This window comes from Eschrichtius robustus, chromosome 8 (genome assembly GCF_028021215.1).
Source record: "Eschrichtius robustus isolate mEscRob2 chromosome 8, mEscRob2.pri, whole genome shotgun sequence".
Classification (NCBI taxonomy): Eukaryota; Metazoa; Chordata; class Mammalia; order Artiodactyla; family Eschrichtiidae; genus Eschrichtius; species Eschrichtius robustus.
In genome coordinates, this window is record NC_090831.1 from 96,425,398 (window position 1) to 96,433,801 (window position 8,404).

Sequence of the window (8,404 nt, forward strand, 5' to 3'; positions counted from 1 at the left end):
AAGGAAATTAACTGGTTGTAAAAATGATGTATGACATGTTGAGCACCTAACGAGGTTTCTGGAACATAATAGGAGTTCCATAAATATTAATTATGAGGATCTTTGAAAAATTACTTATCTTCCCTATAAGTTTTTGTTTTTGCTTCATTATAGCCCTTTGTTTTATTATAAGTTTTTTAGGTTTATGTTGCTATTCTTCTTCCAGTGAGTGCAAGTCATGAGTTTTCAATGTTTCATCATTAAACTGAGCTACTGAAAATAAATAAATTAATTAAATAAAAATTTTCACTGTACCAGAATTTACATTTCCAGCTGTATATATTGCTTTTTCCATTTTATTAATTGTCCAGTAGTGTTGTGGTTAACAATTTGCTTACTTAGTGTAGTAATCTCCCCCTTAATGTCATCTTACTGTTTTATTATTTTAATGTCATCTTAACATAATTATTTTTGAATTCATAATTTTACAAGGTTTTTTTTTTTTAATAAACTCAAGGCACTCGCATAAATTGTCTTCCATTCTCTGGTTTTCTTCTCCAGACTGAGCTCATTATTTTGTCTCTTGCATACCTTGTTCCTCATCTATATGTAGATTTATCCAGGTATTGTTTGATGGATCACATTTCTACATCTTGTTCTTTTGTAACATGACAATGTGGATATTGTATAGTAAAATCTATTCGATAGCCACTCTCCTTATCTCTTGGTATGACACTTAAAGATCTGAATTTTGAGATCTGAATCTCTCTTTCTATTTTCTGTATACTGAAGGTGCCAAGGAAGAAATGCTTAAATGAAGTCACATACTTTGTTTCCCTCCTGAAATACTGTTACTAAAGATACTTTAGCAGGGCCCCTGCACCCAGCCAGGGATGCATTCACTCCTGCAACCTTCTTCTGGTCTATCCACTTAGTACACATTCCTGGAAATGCCCAACTTCTTGCCTTTGCTGAGATCTTGCAGTGAGAGCTTATGCACTCAAAATGTTTCCTGTATTTATCTCTTGACTTTCCAAGGATGCCTCCTCAATCCACTTCCCTCCCTGTGGAAGAAGTTGGTGAGAATGTCACGATGTTGTGGATTCACAATATTAACTGAGTATTGTTTCTGCAGAATGGAAACAGGGTTATAACTCTGTGCCACATCAGAATTTACTCATTTATTCAACATATATTTTTTTGTGTCAATTCTGTGGCGAGCACCATTTTAGGTTTACATCAGTGAAAAAAAAAATTAACAAAGTTTCTGCCTCATGAAGATTACCTTCTAGTGGGAATGAGATAACAATGAATAAATAACAAAACATACATAAGTCGGGTGTATAAATGTGGTGAAGAAAAATGAAGCATAATAGAGAGTTACAGGGCTTGCTGTTTTGGATAGGGTGGTCGGAAAGGACTTCTGATATGGTGACAGAGCATAAACCAGAAGAAAGTTGGTGGTAAGTGAGCTCTGAGGGGAAGAACTCTCCAGGCAGAGAATATCTAAATGCAAAAGCCCAGCACTGGGAAAGTGATCGGCATAACCGAGGCACAGTGAGGAGGCCAAGGTGACTGGTTGGCTGTGAGGTCAGATAGGTGGTGGGAGCCCCAGAAGACACTTGGGCTTTTACTTTGAGGAAGATGGGAAGCCATTGGAGGGCTTTGCATAAATGAATGACATATTTTGAAAGGATTCCCCTCTCTCTCAGCTTGCCACTTTCCAAATTTATGAAGAGAAGACTGCCTTTTTCTTCTTAGGCTGCTGCTAACTTTCTTACCATTTTTTTTTTTTTTTTTAAAGTTAGTTAGGAGAAGTATAGTCTGTGAACCCTCTTCACTGAGCCATCTCTACCTCTGCCGTCCAGATGGAGGAAGTTTCATTCCCACTGTGCTCTGGTGGCTTGTAGGCAAGGTTCAGTCACACCCTCCAGGCCAGGTCAGGAGGGCTGTGCCCTGAGGCTCTCTGGGAATAGCACAGTGAGCACGTTCACCACCCCAGCCTCAAATCAGCCTCACCTGCAATCCAGGCAGTGTGTGCCTGTGCAGTAGTGCTTTATGGTTCCTTTTTTATAAATATATGACTCAAAAGAATATTGTTCTTTGTTTAGCTTTCATCTTCCTCAGAGTTTGAAGTGTTTATAAGAAATAGTTGTAGATTTACTTTTCAAGATTGCTACCGTTAAATCAAGAATTTTTAAAAACATAAGTATGCCCCCAAATTTCTTTTTCTTATAAAAGGATGCTAAATTTACAAAAAAAAAACATGTTATATTTGCATTAAGAAAGGACTAGCAACACATTAAAATAATAAATTATCTCTGAAACTAAATGTATATAGAAAATTTCTTGAATATCTGAAAAACAGGATTTCAGATAAAAATCTACCATACTCTGCTTTTTCTTTCTGGACTACTTCAAATTTAGTTGTGTGAAAGGGGCTCCAAATGTTCTTCATGCAAAAGTCCAGGTCTTGGGTCTAATGTTTACTTCCTGTGACATAAGTGTAAATAATTATTTGAGCACAGTGGAAACAATGGCACTAGGTTTATTAAAATCTGGTTTAAAATGTAAAGAACATGTAATTTTTATGAATTATTTATAGACTAATGGGCAAAACTAATGGAGTATTAAGGGAATAAGAAATGAACCTTGAATTTATAGATATTTGAAATAAATCTTTTGGCTATGGTAAAGGCAACCTAAATTTCTGAAGAATAAACATAGAAAAAGCCTAAACTTAAGGTTATATGTAAGGTATATTGGGTATCATGTCAATAAGCTTCTCATGTCGTATATCGTGTATTGTTCTTGTGGTTATTTTTCTCAAAGAATTCTTTTTTTTTTTTAACATCTTTATTGGAGTGTAATTGCTTTACAATGGTCTGTTAGTTTCTGCTTTATAACAAAGTAAATGAGCTATACATATACATATATCCCCATATCTCCTCCCTCTTGCTTCTCCCTCTCACCCTCCCTATTGCACCCCTCTAGGTGGTCACAAAGCACTGAGATGCTCTCCCTGGGCTATGCGGCCGCTTCCCACTAGCTATCTCTTTTACATTTGGTAGTATATATAAGTCCATGCCACTCTCTCACTTCCTCTCAGCTTACCCTTCCCCTCCCAGTGTCCTCAAGTCCATTCTCTATGTCTGCGTCTTTATTACTGTCCTGTCTCTAGGTTCTTCAGAACCTTTTTTTTTTTTTTACATTCCATATCTATGTATTAGCATACTGTATTTGTTTTTCTCTTTCTGACTTACTTCACTCTGTATGACAGACTCTAGGTCCATCCACCTCACTACAAATAACTCAATTTCATTTCGTTTTATGGCTGAGTAATATTCCATTGTATGTGCCACATCTTCTTTATCCATTCATCAGTCGATGGACACTTAGGTTACTTCCCTGTTCTGGCTATTGTAAATAGAGCTGCAATGAATATTGTGGTACATGACTCTTTTTGAATTATAGTTTTCTCAGGGTATATGCCCAGTAGTGGGATTGCTGGGTCATATGGTAGTTCTATTTTTAGTTTTTTAAGGAGCCTCCATACTGTTCTCCATAGTGACTGTATCAATTTACACTCCCACCAACAGTGCAAGAGGGTTCCCTTTTCTCCACACCCTCTCCAGCATTTATGCTATGTAGATTTTTTGATGATGGCCATTCTGACTGGTGTGAGGTGATACCTCTTGTAGTTTTGATTAGCATTTCTCTAATGATTAGTGATATCGAGCATTCTTTCATGTGCTTGTTGGCAATCTGTATATTTTCTTTGGAGAAATGTCTATTTAGGTCTTCTGCCCATTTTTGGTTTGGGTTTTTTTTTTTGATATTGAGCTGCATAAGCTGCTTGTAAATTTTGGAGATTAATCCTTTGTCAGTTGCTTCATTTGCAAATATTTTCTCCCACTCTGAGGGTTGTCTTTTTGTCTTCTTTATGGTTTCCTTTGCTGTGCAAAAGCTTCTAAGTTTCATTAGGTCCCATTTGTTTATTTTTGTTTTTATTTCCATTTCTCTAGGAGGTGGGTCAAAAAGGATCTTGCTGGGATTTATGTCATAGAGTTTTCTGCCTATGTTTTCCTCTAAGAGTTTTATAGTGTCTGGCCTTACATTTAGGTCTTTAATCCATTTTGAGTTTACTTTTGTGTATGGTGTTAGGGAGTGATCTAATTTCATTCTTTTACATGTAGCTGTCCACCTTTCCCAGCACCACTTATTGAAGAGACTATATTCTTGCCTCCTTTATCAAAGATAAGGTGACCATATGTGCGTGGGTTTATCTCTGGGCTTTCTATCCTGTTCCATTGATCTATATTTCTGTTTTTGTGCCAGTACTATACTGTCCTGATGACTGTAGCTTTGTAGTATAATCTGAAGTCCAGGAGTCTGATTCCTCCAGCTCAGTTTTTCTTTCTCAAGATTGTTTTGGCTATTCGGGGTCTTTTGTGTTTCCATACAAAGTGTGAAATTTTTTGTTCTAGTTCTGTGGAAAATGTCATTGGTAGTTTGATAGGGATTGCACTGAATCTGTCGATTGCTTTGGGTAGTTTAGTCATTTTCACAATATAGATTCTTCCAATCCAAGAACGTGGTATATCTCTCCATCTGTTTGTATCATCTTTAATTTCTTTCATCAGTGTCTTATGGTTTCTGCATACAGGTCTTTTGTCTCCTTAGGTAGGTTTATTCCTAGATATTTTAATCTTTTTGTTGCAATGGTAAATGGGAGTGTTTCCTTAATTTCTCTTTCAGATTTTTCATCATTAGTGTATAGGAATGCAAGAGATTTCTGTGCATTAATTTTGTATCCTGCTACTTTACCAAATTCATTGATTAGCTCTAGTAGTTTTCTGGTAGCATCTTCAGGATTCTCTATGTATAATATCATGTCACCTGCAAACAGTGACAGATTTACTTCTTCTTTTCTGCTTTGGATTCCTTTTATTTCTTTCTCTTCTCTGATTGCTGTGGTTAAAACTTCCAAAACTATGTTGAATAATTGTGGTGAGAGTGGGCAACCTTGTCTTGTTCCTGATCTTACTGGAAATGGTTTTAGTTTTTCACCATTGAGGATGATGTTGGCTGTGAGTTTGCCATATATGGCCTTTATTATGTTGAGGTAAGTTCCCTCTGTGCCTACTTTCTGGAGGGTTTTTATCATAAATGGGTGTTGAATTTTGTCGAAAGCTTTTTCCGCATCTATTGAGATGATTATATGGTTTTTATCCTTCAATTTGTTAATATGCTGTATCACATTGATTGATTTGCGTATATTGAAGAATCCTTGCATTCCTGGGATAAACCCCACTTGAACATGGTGTATGATCCTTTTAATGTGCTGTTGGATTCTGTTTGCTAGTATTTTGTTGAGGATTTTTGCATCTATATTCATCAGTGATATTGGTCTGTAATTTTCTTTTTTTGTAACATCTTTGTCTGGTTTTGGTATCAAGGTGATGATGGCCTCATAGAATGAGTTTGGGAGTGTTCCTCCCTCTGCTATATTTTGGAAGAGTTTGAGAAGGATAGGTGTTAGCTGTTCTCTAAATGTTTGATAGAATTCACCTGTGAAGCCATCTGGTCCTGGGCTTTTGTTTGTTGGAAGATTTTTAATCACAGTCTCAATTTCAGTGCTTGTGATTGGTCTGTTTATATTTTCTATTTATTCCTGGTTCAGTCTTGGAAGGTTGTGCTTTTCTAAGAATTTGTCCATTTTTTCCAGGTTGTCCATTTTATTGGCATATAGTTGCTTGTGGTAATCTCTCATGATCCTTTGCATTTCTGCAGTGTCAGTTGTTACTTCTCCTTTTTCATTTCTAATTCTATTGATTTGAGTCTTCTCCCTTTTCTTCTTCATGAGTCTGGCTAATGGTTTATCAATTTTGCTTATCTTCTCAAAGAACAAGCTTTTAGTTTTATTGATCTTTGCTATTGTTTCCTTCATTTATTTTCATTTTTTTCTGATCTGATCTTTATGATTTCTCTCCTTCTGCTAACTTTGTGGCTTTTTGTTCTTCTTTCTCTAATTTTTTAGGTGTAAGGTTAGGTTGTTTATTTGAGATGTTTCTTGTTACTTGAGGTAGGATTGTATTGTTATAAACTTCCCTCTTAGAACTGCTTTTGCTGCATCCCATAGGTTTTCGGTCATCGTGTTTTCATTGTCATTTGTTTCTAGGTATTTTTTGATTTCTTCTTTGATTTCTTCAGTGATCTCCTGGTTATTAAGTAGTGTGTTGTTTAGCCTTCATGTGTTTGTAGTTTTTACAGACTTTTCCCTGTAATTGATTTCTAGTCTCATAGCGTTATGCTCGGAAAAGATACTTGATACGATTTTAATTTTCTTAAATTTACCAAGGCTTGATTTGTGACCTAAGATATGATCTATCCTGGAGAATCTTCCATGAGCACTTGAGAAGAATGTGTATTCTGTTGTTTTTGGATGGAATGTCATATAAAGATCAATTAAGTCCTTATTGTTTAATGTATCATTTAAAGCTTCCATTTCCTTATTTATTTTCATTTTGGATGATCTGTCCATTGTTGAAAGTGGGGTGTTAAAGTCCCCTACTATGATTTTGCTACTGTCGATTTCCCCTTTTATGGCTGTTAGCATTTGCCTTATGTACTGAGGTGCTCCTATGTTGGGTGCATAAATATTTACAATTGTTATATCTTCTTCTTGGATTGATCCCTTGATCATTATGTAGTGTCCTTCTTTGTCTCTTGTAATAGTCTTTATTTTAAAGTCTATTTTGTCTAATATGAGAATTTCTACTCCAGCTTTCTTTTGATTTCCATTTGCACAGAATATCTTTTTTCATCCCCTGACTTTCAGTCTGTATGTGTCCCTAGGTCTGAAGTGGGTCTCTTGTAGACAGCATTATATGGGTCTTGTTTTTGTATCCATTCAGCCAGCCTATGTCTTTTGGTTGGAGCATTTAATCCATTTACATGTAAGGTAATTATCAATATGCATGTTCCTATTACCATTTTCTTAATTGTTTTGGGTTTGTTATTGTAGGTCTTTTCCTTCTCTTGTGTTTCCTGCCTAAAGAAGTTCCTTTAGCATTTGTTGTAAAGCTGGTTTGGTGGTGATGAATTCTCTTAGCTTTTGCTTGTCTGTAAAGGTTTTAATTTCTCCGTCGAATCTGAATGAGATCCTTGCTGAGTAGAGTAATCTTGGTTGTAGGTTTTTCCCTTTCATCACTTTAAATATGTCCTGCCACTCCCTTTTGGCTTGCAGAGGTTCTACTGAAAGATCAGCTGTTAACCATATGGGGATTCCCTTGTATGTTATTTGTTGTTTTACCCTTGCTGCTATTAATATTTTTTCTTTGTATTTAATTTTTGATTGTTTGATTAATATGTATCATGGCATGTTTCTCCTTGGATTTATCCTGTATGGGACTCTCTGCGCTTCCTGGACTTGATTAACTATTTCCTTTCCCATATTAGGGAAGTTTTCAACTATAATCACTTCAAATATTTTCTGAGTCCCTTTCTTTTTCTTTTCTTCTTCTGGGATCCCTATAATCGAATGTTGGTGTGTTTAATATTGTCCCAGATATCTCTGAGACTGTTCTCAATTCTTTTCATTCTTTTTTCTTTATTCTGCTCTGCAGTAGTTTTTTCCACTCTTATCTTCCATGTCACTTATCCTTTCTTCTGCCTCAGTTATTCTGCTGTTGATTCCTTCTAGAGAATTTGTAATTTCATTTCTTGTGTTTTTCATCATTGTTTGTTTGCTCTTTAGTTCTTCTAGGTCCTTGTTAAACGTTTCTTGTGTTTTCTCCATTCTGTTTCCAAGATTTTGGATCAACTTTAGTATCATTACTCTGAATTCTTTTTCAGGTAGACTGCCTAGTTCCTCTTCATTTGTTTGGTCTGGTGGGCTTTTACCTTGCTCCTCATCTGCTGCATATTTCTCTGTCTTCTCATTTTGCTTAACTTACTGTTTTTGGGGTCTCCTCTTTGCAGGTTGCACATTCATAGTTCCGGTTGTTTTTGGTGTCTGCCCCCAGTGGGTAAGGTTGATTCAGTGGGTTGTGTAGGCCTCCTGGTGGAGGGGACTATTGCCTGTGTCCTGGTGGATGAGGCTGGATCTTGTCTTTCTGGCGGGCAGAACCACATCCAGTGGTGTGTTTTGGGGTGTCTGTGACCTTATTATAATTTTAGGCAGCCTCTGTGCTAATGGGTAGGGCTGTGTTCCTGTCTTGCTTGTTGTTTGGCATAGGGTGTCCAGCACTGTAGCTTGCTGGTCGTTGAGTGGAGCTGGGTCTTAGCGTTGAGATGGAGATCTCTGGGAGAGCTTTCACCACTTGATATTACGTGGAGCTGGGAGGTCTCTGGTGGACCAATGTCCCGAACTCGGATCTCCCACCTCAGAGGCACAGACCTGACACCCGACCAGAGCACCAAG